The 17,060-nt window shown below is 44.7% G+C and overlaps 1 pseudogene; it reads left to right on the top strand.

The window, feature by feature from the left end:
• The window catches only part of LOC112632430, a 70,840-nt pseudogene extending 55,937 nt beyond the window's left edge, over window positions 1–14,903 (top strand).
• The last annotated feature ends 2,157 nt before the right edge of the window (window positions 14,904–17,060 follow it).

Below are 17,060 nucleotides of genomic sequence, written 5' to 3' on the forward strand. Positions count from 1 at the left end.
AAGTTTAGCAAACGTAATGAAAACTAAGCAAACTAATCTTACATGATAAAGCCAAGATCAGCTATCTTATACTTAAGCAAATACACCAAAAAATAATTTGTAACTTTATTGCTGCTTTTGTTCAAACTATGTTTTATATTCTCTACGACCAAGGAAATCTCTGATATTGTCCTACCAGGCTAAAGAAACAAACAAAAGGACAATGATTATACTTCCAAGTAGCAGGTTGTTTAGGCCCCAGATATTCCATATGTAGACCACTGTGCTCATGTTTGTTTGTTTTAACAAGGCTGTGGCCCAAAACCTTACCTTTTTTGTAGAAATTAAAGCTTCTCTGTTCCATACTAAAGACAGGACAGCCCCATGATCTAAATCCAAGGGTGATGGCTCAGAGTGAGGACCATTTCTTGTTGACATGGAGATAGCTGAGTTGGTCTACAATAAATCTATGGGAGAAGCAGGTTGTGATGACTTGGAAGTGTTGGCTGCCTTCATGGTCTCAAAGTTCTCTGCCAAGTTCACCTCAGCTCTGCTGTACTCCTGTTCTGCTGTCAGGTTGAGAATGCTTGGCCAGTAGTGGTTCTCCACATGGTCCTCAACTGCTGGTGCTTCCCTGATCCACTGCCTGCCAGAAATGCAATCGTAGCAGAGGAGGCTGGTAAGGGGACAGAAACCAGAGATGCTTACTGGTCACTCCCTGGCTGGGGAAGACAGTGGTGGGCACCCAATCCTAGCTCACATGCCAAGTGCCATCCTCATCCCAGCATCCAGCAATGTCCCCCATAATGTGCACTGCCTGGCCTGAGGTAAATGGAGAGCTCAGCTGAGGCCTGAAATTGAAAAGGGGCTTTCCAGAGCCCCGAGTGTCCTGGACATCTCACCAGCCATTAAAAGAATCTGTGTCCTTGTGACCACAGACAGGCAATGATGGAAACCTGCCCACATTTCAGGGCCTTCTGAAGTCTTCACATGAGAGTTCAGCTCTGGCAACAGAGAACCCTTCTGGCGTCCAGAGATTCTCAGTGCCTGGCGGATGTAAAACTGATTGATGGCATCTGCTGGCTTCTGGAGCACTGCTTGGCTGTCCTTGCCTGCCGGCCCCAGCCTTGCCCATCCTTATCTGTGGGCCCCAGCCAGGGCACTGCAGAAAACTTGCTCTCTGGCTAGCATTCTGGACTGTGAGACAGCCTGGCTGCAGCTAGTGCTGGATGGAGAGAGTAGAGTGTGGTGAAGTGGGGACAGTGGGCATTCTGCTACNAAAAAGGTGGTATAATACTTTCTCCCATTCAGATATAATTCCAGGCATCATGAGTATGTCTGTAGGGTAAATTTCTGGAAATGAAATTGCTGAATCAGACAGTATTTCCAGTTATAATTTTGGTATATATTGTTTAATCACAATTGATAAAGTTTGTACCAATTTATAATTCCAGTAACAAGATGTAAGGACCACGTCAAACTCCACAACTTCACTGGCAGTGCTTGACATCGTGATGCATATTGCCAGCCTCCCTTCAGGTAAAGTTCTATTAACTCTGCAAAAATTTGATAAATGGCAGACATCACATTTCCAGATAGTTTTGTGGTAACCAAAAAAGAATTTATTATAAATTTTTATATCACATTGAGACAAAACATTATTTGCAATAAATATCATTATTGTTATGTATTTAAAACATCTCATGTATTAAGAAATCGTACTTTAGATGGGGCCAGGCTGGCCGATTAGAAGCAGCTGTGGCCCGTGGCTCTCACGGAGAGCAGTGACAACTGCGAGTGAATTCTGCACCTTCAATTGAGGTATCCAGGTTCTTGCACTGGGACTGACTAGGCGGACAGCTCGACCCACAGGGTGTGAGGAAAAGCAAGTGGGACGATGGCCCACCCAGGTGGGCACCAGCTAGGGAAGCCCCCACTCGCAGCCAAGGGAGGCGGTGATTGTGCGACTCTGCCCGGGAAACCACGCTTCTCCCACGGATCTTGGCAACCTGCAGATCCAAGGAGGATCTGACCAGGAGGTCCCCTCATGAGCCCAGCCCCCATGGCCTGGGTCTGCAGACAGAGCTGTGTGGAGTCTCCACGGAGAGCTCGCTGGCTCACTGGGGCATGCTGGAAACCCAGGAGTTTTGCGTACTCTGCCCGGAGAATTCCAGCAAAGCGGGAGATACATCCATGCATTCCCCTAGGAAGGGGGCTGAATCCAGGGAGCCAAGTGACGTCATTCTGAGGCTCCACTCACACAGTCCCTCACAAGTGACATCATTCAAAATAATTTTCATGTAGAGGTTTACATATGCGGATCAGGAATCTCCATGTATTACTGTCCGGAGCTGCGTGGCCCGGCCATAGTGATTATAACTGACGACTGACGCCTGAGCTCTATACACTTCCACTCTATACCTCCTCCCTAGATTTACCTTCTTCCCTGTACTGATATCTCATACGCCAGTACAAAATGGCGCTCTTCCGGGTTCTTCATCACCCATTTTCCCGCGCCCGGGAAAATGATCAACTTACAGTGCAGGCGCAACATGACGTCTGACCAAAGAAACCAAAACGTACCTGGCCACGCCCACCGCAGGGCCACCATCATTGCCCTGGCCCAACCTCCGCCCCTGCCGGTCTATATAAGGCATTACACTGCCACCAATAAACGAGACTTGATCAGGATATTGTCTTGTCTCCATTTCTCGTGTCTCTTGTCCCCCCGAATTCCCACTCCCTCTTCTAGGGCCTACATTGACGATCCTGCTGGATGGGACACGTGGCGCCTCAACGTGGAACCTGGAAACGAGGGATTCCGTGAGGAAGAGGACGTGAAAGAACGGTCGACCGTCAAGGTGAAACTAAACTCCTCCGATCACCGCGGGAACCTGCCGCGTCAGAATCGAAGGTAAGTGATGCGTCCGAAATGGGACAAGAATTAAGTCAACATCAAATCTATGTAGGACAATTAAAAGAGGCTTTAAAGATATGAGGAGTAAAGGTAAAAGGTAATGATTTGTTTAAATTTTTTGATTTTGTAAAAGACACTTGCCCTTGGTTCCCACAGGAAGGAACTATTGATATTAAAAGATGGCATAGAGTAGGAGATTGTTTTCAAGATTATTATAATACTTTTGGGCCAGAAAAAATTCCTGTGACCGCCTTCTCTTATTGGAATCTCATTAAAGATTTGATAGATAAAAAGGAAGTCGATCCACAAGTCATGGCCGCGGTCGCTCAAACAGAACATATTCTAAAGGTTAGTTCCCGCTCTAACCTCACAAAGCCTCCGCAAGATACGGAGGAGGATCTCATTTCCCTTGAGAGCGATGATGAGGAAGTCAAGTCTCCTTCTGTAACAGATAAAGAAATGTTACACAAAAACAAACAGAAAAAATATCCGGTTTTACAAACACCTCAAAAAGAGGAAGAAACTAATAAGCCTGATCAATCAGACATAAATTGGGATGATTTAGAGGAAGAGGCGGCTATGTATCATAAGCCTGACTGGCCTCCCTTTACTCCACGCCCGCCCCCTTATAATGGGACACGTAATGGGGCTTCTGCGCCCATTGTTATGGCAGTAGTAGATCCCAAAGAAGAATTAAAACAAAAAATTGCTCAACTAGAAGAACAAATTAAACTTGAGGAGTTGCATCAATCATTGATAATTAGGCTCCAAAAATTAAAAACAGGAAATGAAAAGATACCTAACCCAGATGTTATGGAGGGTTCCCTGCGCCCACCTCAGCAGCCTGGACAGCATGTTCCAAGAGGGGGGTTAGTTGCTAGCCGACATAGAGAAGACTCCTCCCCCAAAGACATCTTCCCAGTTACTGAAACCACAGATGGGCAAGGACAAGCTTGGAGACATCATACTGGGTTTGATTTCACTATCATAAAAGAGTTAAAAACTGCTGCTTCTCAATATGGGGCTACTGCTCCATATACTCTCGCAATAGTGGAATCTGTAGCCGATAACTGGCTCACCCCTACAGATTGGAATACCTTAGTTAGGGCAGTTCTCTCTGGGGGAGATCATTTAATTTGGAAGTCAGAGTTTTTTGAAAATTGTAGGGACACAGCTAAAAGAAACCAACAGGCAGGAAACGGCTGGGATTTTGATATGTTAACTGGTTCAGGTAACTATGCAGACACTCAGGCCCAAATGCAATATGATCCTGGCTTGTTTTCACAAATCCAGGCAGCTGCTACAAAAGCCTGGAGGAAACTCCCTGTTAAAGGAGACCCAGGGGCCTCACTCACGGCAGTCAAACAAGGACCCGACGAGCCGTTCTCAGATTTTGTACACAGACTCATGACTACGGCAGGTAGAATTTTTGGAAATGCAGAAACGGGTGTAGATTATGTTAAACAGTTGGCATATGAAAATGCCAACCCCGCCTGCCAAGCGGCAATCAGACCTTATCGAAAGAAAACAGATTTAACAGGATATATTCGCCTTTGTTCAGATATTGGGCCCTCATATCAACAGGGTCTAGCAATGGCCGCCGCCTTTAGCGGTCAAACAGTAAGAGACTTCCTCAATAACAAAGGTAAAGATAAAGGGGGGTGCTTTAAATGTGGTAAAAAAGGACACTTTGCAAAAGATTGCCATGAAAATCAAAATAAAAATCCAGAAACAAAAATTCCAGGCCTTTGCCCAAGGTGTAAAAGAGGAAGGCACTGGGCCAACGAATGTAAATCTAAAATTGATAGTCAAGGAAATCCTTTATCGTCTCAGCAGGGAAATGGGGTGAGGGGCCAGCCCCAGGCCCCAAAACAAGTATATGGGGCGGTCAGCTTTGTTCCAGCCAGCAGCAACAATCCATTTCAAAACTTAGTAGAGCAACCCCAGGAAGTGCAGGACTGGACCTCAGTTCCACCTCCCACACAGTATTAGCACCTGAGATGGGACCACAAACCTTAAATACAGGAATATATGGGCCTTTACCACCTGACACTTTTGGGCTACTCTTGGGAAGAAGTAGTGTCACCATGAAAGGTTTACAAGTCCTCCCTGGAGTTATCGATAATGATTATGAAGGAGAAATTAAAATCACTGCAAGAGCTATTAACAACATTATTACTGTCCCTCAAGGGGTTAGAATAGCACAGTTAGTTTTGCTACCCTTAGTTAAAACAGATAATAATATCCAACACTCTAACAGGAATACAAAAGGTTTTGGATCGTCAGATATATATTGGGTGCAACCAATTACAAATCAAAAACCCTCTCTAACCTTATGGTTAGATGGTAAGGCATTTACTGGGCTAATAGACAAAGGGGCTGATGTAACCATCATTAAACAAGAAGATTGGCCCTCTCATTGGCCTACCACAGAGACTTTAACTCACCTGAGAGGGATTGGACGAAGCAGTAATCCTAAACAAAGTTCTAAATACCTAACATGGACAGATAAAGAAAACAATTCAGGCCTCATTAAGCCATTTATCATCCCTCACTTACCTGTTAATCTTTGGGGACGAGACCTGCTCTCCCAAATGAAAATTATAATGTGCAGCACAAATGATATAGTTACTGCACAAATGCTAACTCAGGGATACACCCCTGGTAAAGGTCTTGGAAAAAAGGAAAATGGTATTCCACAGCCTATACCAGTCTCAGGACAACTTGATAAAAAAGGGTTTGGAAATTTTTAGCTCAGGACACTGACATACCTGCACCCCAAAAGTGCGCTGACCCTATTACTTGGAAGTCAGATGAGCCCGTTTGGGTTGATCAGTGGCCTTTACTTAATGATAAGCTAAGTGCTGCCCAACAGTTAGTGCAGGAACAACTGCTAGCAGGACATATTACAGAAAGTAATTCCCCTTGGAATACACCTATCTTTGTCATTAAGAAAAAGTCTGGCAAATGGAGACTCTTACAAGATTTAAGAGCAGTAAATATCACTATGGTCCTTATGGGTGCCTTACAACCGGGACTGCCCTCACCAGTTGCGATTCCTCAAAAATATTTTAAAATCATTATTGACCTTAAAGATTGCTTCTTTACAATCCCCCTTCATCCTGCTGATCAGAAAAGGTTTGCCTTTAGTCTTCCATCTACAAATTTTAAGCAGCCAATGAAACGTTACCAATGGAAAGTCTTACCTCAGGGTATGGCCAATAGTCCTACCTTGTGTCAAAAATATGTAGCCGCTGCTATAGAACCAGTCAGAAAAATATGGACACAAATGTATATTATACATTATATGGATGATATTTTAATAGCCGGAGAGATTGGTGAACAAGTCTTACAGTGCTTTGCCCAACTCAAACAAGAGTTGACAACAGCTGGACTGCAAATAGCCCCAGAAAAAATACAACTACAAAATCCATATACCTATCTTGGTTTTCAAATTAATGGACCCAAAATCATTAATCAAAAGGCCGTTATACGCCGTGACCATCTAAAAACTTTAAATGATTTCCAAAAATTACTGGGAGACATAAATTGGCTTCAACCATACCTAAAACTTACCACAGGAGAGTTAAAACCTCTTTTCGATATATTGAAAGGAGACTCTAACCCAAAATCCCCCAGGTCCATTTCTAAAGAAGCATTAACGGCACTCCAACGGGTAGAAGATGCCATTACAACACAATTTGTTACCAGTATTGATTATTCTCAGCCATTAATATTCATTATTTTTAACACAGCAATAACCCCTACTGGTTTATTCTGGCAAAACAATCCCATTATGTGGGTACACCTGCCCTCCTCCCCAAAAAAAGTTTTGTTGCCTTATTATGATGCCATAGCTGATCTAATTATCTTGGGAAGAGAAAACAGTAGAAAATACTTTGGAATAGAACCCTCTACCATTATACAGCCCTACACTCAATCACACATCCATTGGCTGTTACAAAATACAGAAGCCTGGCCAATTGCTTGCGCTTCTTACACTGGCACAATTGACAACCATTACCCACCTAACAAACTCATTCAATTTTGCAAACTTCATGCGTTTGTATTTCCTCATATTACCAGTAAGGAACCTCTCAATGACGCATTACTAATTTTCACTGATGGATCTTCCACAGGACTCGCTGCTTACACCTACAATAATACAATTGTCAAATTCCAAACCACTTATACATCAGCTCAGCTAGTCGAATTACAAGCCATAATTGCAGCATTATCAGCTTTCCCTTGTCAGCCACTTAATATTTACACAGACAGCGCCTACCTGGCTCATTCAATACCCCTCTTAGAGACCGTGCCGCAAATTAAACATATTTCAGACACAGCTAACCTATTTCTACAATGTCAACAACTTATTCAAAAAAGGACTACTCCCTTTTTCCTTGGACATATTAGAGCACATTCAGGATTACAGGGACCTTTAGTACAAGGTAATTCAACAGCTGACATGGCAACAAAAACCATAGCCACAGTCACTACAGACAATTTACAACAAGCACAAAAAGCACATGCCCTACATCATTTAAATGCCCAGACCTTAAGACTTATGTTTAAAATTACTAGAGAACAAGCCCGACAAATAGTTAAACAATGTGCCAACTGCATAACTTATTTACCCGTTCCTCATCTAGGAGTTAACCCTCGAGGACTCATCCCCAACGAAATTTGGCAAATGGACGTTACACATCACTCAGAATTTGGCCAACTAAAATATATTCATGTATGCATAGACACCTATAGTGGGTTCATTATTGCAACTCTCCAGACAGGAGAGGCCACCAAACATGTCATAACTCATTTATTACATTGCTTTTCCATCTTAGGTATACCCAAACAAATTAAGACAGACAACGGTCCTGGTTACATAGCCAAAACTTTCTTACAATTCTGCAACACCCTACAAATTAAACATATCACAGGCATTCCCTATAATCCCCAAGGACAAGGTATAGTAGAAAGGGCCCATCTGTCATTAAAAACTACTATCGAAAAAATAAAAGGGGGGAGCTGGTACCCCGTGAAGGGTACCCCCAGAAACATACTTAATCATGCCCTCTTTATCCTTAATTTTTTAAATTTGGACAGTTACGGAAAATCTGCTGCCGACCGTTTCTGGCATCCTGAATCTCAAAAACAGTTTGCAATGGTTAAATGGAAAGATCCACTCGATAATTCATGGCATGGCCCTGACCCAGTTTTAGTTTGGGGAAGAGGCTCAGTATGTATTTTCTCACAAAAAAATGATGCAGCCAGATGGCTGCCCGAAAGATTGGTAAGACAAATGAATCATAACCATTGTCAATCCAGGGAAAACAATCCTCCCTGAGAAGTTTCTTCCCTTTTGTTTTTCAGAAAATGAAGCCCAACATGAGATTCTTTTGGAAAATAATCATTTTATATAACATAGTGACAGTCTATGCAGGCTTTGATGACCCTCGTAAAGCAATAGAACTAATACGAAAGCAACACGGCCAGCCTTGTGACTGCAGCGGGGGACAAGTATCTGAACCTCCGTCAGACAGAATCTTCCAAGTGACTTGCTCGGGCAAGACAGCTTACTTAACGCCAAACCAGCTATGGAAATGTAAGTCAACCCCAAGAGATACCTCCCCTAGCGGGCCGCTCCAAGAATGCCCCTGTAGTTCTTTCCAGTCCTCTGTACATAGTTCTTGCTACACCTCATATCAACAATGCAAATCAGGCAATAAAACATACTATACGGCTACATTACTAAAAACACAAACTGGAGGTACCAGTGACGTACAAGTATTAGGATCCACCAATAAACTTGTACAATCTCCTTGTAACGGCCAAAAAGGACAGCCTGTTTGCTGGAGCACTACAGCCCCTATCCACATCTCTGAAGGGGGAGGTCCATTAGACACCACAAGAATTAAAACTGTTCAGAAAAAACTAGAAGAAATTCATAAAGCCCTGTATCCTGAAATTCAATATCACCCTTTGGCCCTGCCTAAGGTTAGTGATAACCTTATGATCGATGCTCAAACTTTTGATATCCTTAATGCCACTTACAACTTACTCCAAATGTCCAATACAAGCCTTGCCCACGATTGTTGGCTTTGTTTAAAAATGGGTCCCCCTACTCCTCTCGCTATACCTAACTTTTCATTATCCTATGTCAATCACTCGGGTGAGTCCTTGGTCAATAACTCCTGTCCAATTATCTCTCCCCTCTTAGTTCAACCAATGAAGTTTTCTAATTCTTCTTGCCTCTTTTCACCCTCTTACAATAGCACTGAAGAAATCGATCTAGGCTACGTTGTATTCAACAACTGTACCTCCATAATCAATGTCACCAGCCCCTTGTGTGCTATAAATGGCTCGGTTTTCCTCTGTGGAAACAACATGGCATATACTTATCTACCCACAAATTGGACAGGGCTTTGTGTTCTAGCCACTCTTCTCCCCGACATTGATATCATCCCTGGAGATGAACCTATCCCCATCCCCGCTATTGAGCATTTTATATATAGACCAAAACGGGCCATACAATTTATTCCCTTGTTGGCTGGACTGGGAATCACCACTGCATTTACAACAGGAGCTACAGGCCTAGGAGTCTCACTAACCCAATATACTAAATTATCCAATCAATTAATTTCAGATGTACAAACCTTATCCAGTACTATACAAGATCTACAAGATCAGGTAGACTCATTAGCTGAAGTAGTTCTCCAAAATAGAAGAGGTCTAGACTTACTAACAGCAGAACAAGGAGGGATCTGTTTGGCTCTACAGGAAAGATGCTGTTTTTATGCTAACAAATCCGGGATCGTCAGAGATAAAATAAAGACCTTACAAGAAGAGCTAGAAAAACGCAGAAAAGACCTGGCCGCCAATCCGCTTTGGACTGGACTCGACGGACTTCTCCCTTATCTCCTACCATTTTTGGGTCCTTTACTTACCCTTCTACTCTTTCTCACTCTTGGGCCTATAATCCTTAATAAGCTTATGGCATTTGTCAGACGACAAATCGAGGCCTTCCAAGCCAAGCCTATACAGGTCCATTATCATCGCCTTGAGATGTCTGAACATGGTGAGTCTTATCTGCCCTTATAAGACCACCTCCCCTGTGAGCTGAACTGGACAGTCAATGACGGGTAAGAGGACACCATCCCCAATTGAGCCTAAGACAGGAGGGCCACCTTTGCTGCTGCCTAATCCCATGACGGGCTTAAAAGGTGGGGATGAGTTGACCCAACCTAAGACAGGCGCAGTTCCTGAGGGGCTATCTCTCATCATGAAATAATAAAAAAGGGGGACCTGTCCGGAGCTGCGTGGCCCGGCCATAGCGATTATAACTGACGACTGACACCTGAGCTCTATACGCTTCCACTCTATACCTCCTCCCTAGATTTACCTTCTTCCCTGTACTGATATCTCATACGCCAGTACAAAATGGCGCTCTTCCGGGTTCTTCATCACCCATTTTCCCGCGCCTGGGAAAATGATCAACTTACGGCGCAGGCGCAACATGACGTCTGACCAAAGAAACCAAAACGTACCTGGCCACGCCCACGCAGGGCCACCATCATCGCCCTGGCCCAACCTCCGCCCCTGCCGGTCTATATAAGGCATTACACTGCCACCAATAAACGAGACTTGATCAGGATATTGTCTTGTCTCCATTTCTCGTGTCTCTTGTCCCCCCGAATTCCCACTCCCTCTTCTAGGGCCTACATTGATGATCCTGCTGGACGGGACATATTACAAAATTTATGAGAACATAACAAATGTTGATACACACATTTAATTCTGAAATAAATCTTCCAACAAATAAAATTGTAACAAATCAAGAAAATTCTGTAGGTTACACATTTTATGTCTAAAAATACAGGTATTGAACACTCAAGGATGGATAAAAGAAAAAATCATAAGAGAAAACAGAAAATATTTAGAGACAAATTAAAATATGAAATACCAAAAGTTAAGAGATATGTCAAAAACAGTACCATAAGAGAAAAATTTATAGCTACAAGTGATTATAAAAAAATAAGACATCAAATCAACAACTTAACTTTATACCTAATGAACTAAAAACAGAGGGGAAAAGAGGGAACAAAGAAAAGCTAGCAAAATAAAAAATGATAAAGATAGCAGTGGAAATAAGTGAAACAGAGAATAGAAAAACAATATCAAAAATCAACAAAACCGAGTTTGTTCTCTGAAAAAATTCAACAAAACTGAAAAACCTTTAACTAGACTGACTAAGNACATAGCACCATACACACACAAAACAAACACACACCACATACACCACACACACTGCACAGACACATCACACGCACACCACACCGCACATAGTACACATACACACCACACACACATACACCACAAACACAGCACATACACACACCACGCACCACCCACAGTATTCACACATGACACAATACACACCACACACACATATATATACCCTATGCACTTACTACACATGCAGACCACACACACACCATACATACACATCACATGCATACATCTGCGCACACCTCACAGCATACATACAATCCTCACTTTAGAACTTCATTCGGTTTTTGAGGATCCTGGATATTAAAGTATTTTACTGGCGTTTGAATGAGCCAAGAAAATGCCGATAAATACACATGCGTAACACAAGGGCACAAGTGGCACTTTCGAAATCACAACGTTAGATTAAACAATGTAAATTTTTTATTGTTTTTCAAAAATCAAGTCTTTCTCATCTTACTAGAAACTATTTACCAGAGTAAACTAATGAGATTCTTAGTGAGGTCAAAAGACTTTTTGGAAAAATTTATCCTTGATGAAATTACACTTAAAACATCACTTCCATCGTGAAGTATTTATTTAAGATGTTCTTGGTCCCTTTCCTGTTATATGGGATTGTCAATTCAAATTTTAAAAGTGACTTTAATATGTTTTTCACCTATTATTGTAAAAATGTTGAAGGGGTTTTTAATTCTGCCTTCAACAGAGATTGACACACCTCTGATTATGATGGAAAACTGAATATGTTACTCCGACAGTAAGGAGTGAACACATTTACTCCATGCTAAATCTATATTACCTGCTTTATAAAGAATAGAAATCTAATTCTCACTGTGAAGGCAGATAAAAGTAATCCCTTCAACCTACAGATGACTGAATCATTTACCAAAGCACTCAGACTTTAAACAGCATTTATCAAATGTGTCTATATTTCTACACAGATTCATATGAATAACATGTAGTTTAAATCGTTGTACATTTTATGCTTTTAATGAGTTGTGATGGTCATTAATATTTTTATCACATTTCCCCCAAAGGTAGGTTAATTACTGTTATTATTTTCAGCTAGAAATACAAAATGCATTTTCTACTTTTGATGACTTTGAAACATAACCCTTGGAATATAATATATGTGTATAATATCTGTGGAAAGCATGAAAGTAATATTCAAACAGTATGCATTTTTTCCAGAATGAAAATGTCCTCTACAATAACATTCATCTTTTTTTCCTGATGGGCACATAAAAGTCCACATTTCTAACATTGCTGGATGTTATTTACCTTAAACTTTTGCATCAGCTTCAGATGTTGCAGAAACTGGGCAAGAGGCCACAAGGTACACAATACACACACACACACGAAATACACACACATACACACACACATACACACAATACACACACATACACACACAACACACACACATACACACACATACACACAATACACACACACACACACACAAAACTTGTAGTATTACACTTACCTAAGTGTCTAAAGAGGTGGATATATATATTAGATTGCTCCAGAACAATGACTTTTATGGGGTCTATTGGAAAGTATGACTGTAGTTCGAGTGAGATGCCTGTAAGAGATTCAATTTGGCCACTATTTATTGAGTATCCAATGTTGAAAATACTAACAGAAGGCTCATGAGATAGAAATTTTCATCTAAATCTATTGGAAATGTGCCACTAGATGCTGTAGTAAAATGACTGGTGTGGTAATTGTAAAGCACATCTAATATCTAAACCTTTGTTTTCTTTTTTTTTTTTTTTTTTTTTTTTTTTTTTTTTTTTTTTTTTTTTTTGAGACGGAGTCTCGCTGTGCTCCCAGGCTGGAGTGCAGTGGCGTGATCTCGGCTCACTGCAAGCTCCGCCTCCCGGGTTCACGCCATTCTCCTGCCTCAGCCTCCCAAGTAGCTGAGACTACAGGCGCCCGCCACCACGCCCGGCTAGTTTTTTTTGTATTTTTAGTAGAGACGGGGTTTCACCATGTTAGCCAGGATAGTCTCGATCTCCTGACCTCGTGATCCACCCGCCTCGGCCTCCCAAAGTGCTGGGATTACAGGCTTGAGCCACCGCGCCCGGCCTAAACCTTTGTTTTCTACCTGAAATCATTACTGGGGTGATTGTGTATGTCAATTTGAATCTTCCCATCAACAAAATAAAAAAAATAAATAAATAGCCAGCCTGCCTAGACAAATTAGATCATCTTTTCTATATTTCGAGGGCAGTGCTTCTCTTCCTTTGACAGTCACAAGATTCACCCGTGGATCTCCTTAACATGTAAAACCATAGATCACACTTTGACTAGCTGGGATAAGGGGTCAGAGCATCAAAGTGAGTGTGTAGGTGACTGTGCTGAAATTCTACTGCTCATTTGGGCACTGACTCACCATACAAACAAAGCTTAGGACCTCTAGTCCTTGTCCTTGCTGGCAAAGAAATACACATACATAGGATGTGACTATGCATATGGAATATCTGTTGTGTTCTGGACATTGTTCTAGACACTAGAGATAAGAAATCAAATAATCCCTTGTCTCTGTCTCAGAGGAGCTTCCTACACGGTGTCTCCCAGCAGGATCGCTTTCCAGGCATCGCCACCCGGGAAGAACTGGCTAGGGAGACGGGCCTCCCGGAGTCCCGGATTCAGATTTGGTTTCAGAACCGGAGTGCCAGGCACCCAGGCCAGGGTGGCAGGGCACCGGCGCACGCAGGCGGCCTGTGCAACGCGGCCCCCGGCGGGTGTCCCCCCGCTCCCTCGCCGGTCACTTTCACCCACACCGGGGCGTGGGGAACGGGGCTTCCCGTACCCCACATGCCCTGCGCGCCGTGGACTCTCCCGCAGAGGGCTTTCGTGAGCCAGGGAGCAGGGGCTGTCGCCCCGCTCCAGCCCAGCCAGGCTGCGCAGGCAGCAGGGATGTCCCCTCCTGCCCCGGCAGGGGGGGATTGGGATCTTTCTTACGCTGCCCTGGCTACTCCGGAAGGGGCGCTCTCCCACCCTCAGACTCCCCGGGGGTGGCCTCCGCGCCCGAGCCAATGCCGGGGGAATCAGGACCCGCAGCACCACCACAGCCTGCCGGGCCCTTGCTCGGTGGGACAGCCTGAGCCCGCTTGAGCTGAGCCGCAGGGCCAGGGTGTGCTTGCGCCGGCCACGTCCCAGGGGAGTCCGTGGCGGGGCTGGGGCCAGGGGCCCCAGGTCGCCAGGGCGGCGTGGGAGCCCCAAGTCGGGGCAGCTCCACCTCCGGGCCGGGGCCCGCGCCCCCGGAGGCCTCCGCGCGGCAGGAGCAGATGCAAGCCATCCGGGCGCCCTCCCCGCCGCTCCAGGAGCCTGGTCGCTCGTCTGCGCTCCCCTCCAGCCTGCTGGATGAGCTCCTGGAGACCCCCGAGTTTCTGCAGCAGGCGCAAACTTTCCTAGAAACGTAGGCCCCAACGGAGCTGCAGGACGTGGGAGAGCCCGCTTTCCTGGAACCGCTACTCCTCAGCCAGGAGGAATACCGGGCTCTGCTGGAGGAGCTTTGGGACGCGGGGTTGGGACGGGGTCGGGGGCCGGGCGGTGGCCTCCCTTTCGCGGTGAGCACCTGGCTCGGTGTGGAGAGGCCTGTTTTCCCTCCGGGCTGACCAGCCTGGCATTCCTGCCTTCCGGGTCTGGGCCCGGCGGCGGTGGAGGTGGCGGCGGCGGCGGCGAGGGACTCAACACGGAGGAGAACTGAGCATCCCGGGGATCCCAGAGCCGGCCCAGGTTCCAGGAGGGGGGCCGTCTACTGCGCATGCGCGGGTGTGAGGGCAGCCGCGTAGGCTCCGGGAGCAGCCCCGGCAGAGCTCTCATGCGTTTCCACCACCCGACCCCCGCTTGATCCTCCGCCCCACTCCCAACACACACACACACACACACACACACACACACACACACCCCAACACAGCCACACACCCCAACACAGCCACACAACCACACACCCACACACCCGCACACCCACACACCCACACACACCACCCCCACCACCACCCCCACCACCACCGCCAGCACCGCCACCGCGTTCTGCAGTGGGCTGCCGGGTAGAGACATCCATGCCGCGAAACACCGGGCCCGGGCAGCGTCCAGGCCTGCTCTCCCTCCGGCGGCTTGCCTCCTCCGTGCCTCCGCTCCACCGTCACTCGCCCACCCGTGCCCCTGCAGCCTCCCCGCTGTCACCATGGAGTACCTGGCGGCTACATGCACACCCCAGATCCCACAAGAACCGGGGATGCTGACCGTTCCAGGCGGGAGGGAAGGCAGGCAGAGATGGAGAGAGGAAAGCGAGACCTAGAGGGATGGACGGAGGAGGGACGTTGCAATGGAGGGAGGGAGGGACGGAGGGACGGAGAGAGGGAGGGAGTGAGGAACGGAGGGAAAGACGGAGCGATGGAGGGACAGAGGGTGGGCGGGAGGGAGCAAGGGGCAGAGGGACTCCGGCAGAGAGGAAAAGCGGTCTTCGGCCTCCAGGAGCAACAGAACCACCCCTCCCCCACGCCCCCGCACTCCAGGAAAAAGGCGAGCGCCTAGCGCGGGCAGAGGGCTGGGCCCTCTGTGAGATGAATTCACAAATCACAGTTCTGTTTCTGAGAAAGCTTCTCTCTACTTTTTATTCATACATCACAAAGAACTTTCTCAGAAAGCTTCTTTCTAGTTTTTTTCTGAGGATATTTCCTTTATCATCACAATCTTCTTTGCAATCCAAAATATCCCTTCTCAAATGCCATAAAAACAGTGCTATCAAACTGATCCATAAAAAGAATTGTGTCACACTCTGAGATGAATTAACACACCACAAAGCAGTTTCTCAGAAGGCTTCTTTTTTTTTAATATGAGGATATTTGCTTTTTCACCATAAGCTACAACGCACTCCAAAATATCCCATTGCACAATACAAGATATCACTGTTAGCAAACTCCTCAATGTAAAGAAAGGTGTAACTCTGTGAGATGAGTGCACACATCCCAAAGCAGTTTCTCAGAATTCTTCTTTCCACTTCTTATCTGAGGATATGTAACTTTTCACCATTGGTCTCAAAGGAGTAAAAAATATCCCTTTTGCAGATTGCATGAAAACAGTGTTTGTAAACTCTTCCATGAAAAGGAAGGTGTAACTCTATGAGTTGTATTCATACATCACAAAGAACTTTCTCAAAAACCTTCCTTCTAGTTTTTATTTGAGAATATTTCCTTTGTCACCATAGGTTTAAATGCCATCCAAAATATCCCCTCTCAGATACACCAAAAACAGTGCTACCAAACAGCTCCCTGAAAAGAATCGTGTAACTGCATGAGATGAATTTAAACATCACAAACAAATTTGTCAGAAAGCTTCTTTCTAGTTTTTATCTGAGGATATTTCCGTTGTCACCGTAAGCTTCCATGTGCTCTGAAATATCAGATTGCAGATTCCAAGAAAGAGTGTAAGCAAACTGCTCAATGCAAAGAACAGTGTAACTCTGTGAGATGAATTCACACATTACAAAGAACTTTCTCAGAAAGCTTCTTTCTAGATTTTATCTAAGGATAATCCCTTTCTCACTATAGGCATTAAAGCACTCCGGAATATCCCATTGCAGATTCCATGAAAACTGTGTTAGCAAGCTGCTTCAAGAAAAGAAAGGTATAACTATGTGGTACGAATTCACACATCACAAAGAACTTTCTCAGAAAATTTCTTTCTGGATTTTAACTAAGGATATGTCCTTTGTCACCAAAGACTTCATTGCAATCCAATATATCCCTTCTCAGATTCCCCAAAAACAGTGCCACCAAACTGCTCCATGAAAAGAATCATGTAACTCTCTGAGATGAATTCACAAATCACAAAACAGTTTTTCAGAAAGCTTCTTTCTCGT

This window comes from Theropithecus gelada, chromosome 10, assembly GCF_003255815.1.
Source record: "Theropithecus gelada isolate Dixy chromosome 10, Tgel_1.0, whole genome shotgun sequence".
NCBI lineage: Eukaryota > Metazoa > Chordata > Mammalia > Primates > Cercopithecidae > Theropithecus > Theropithecus gelada.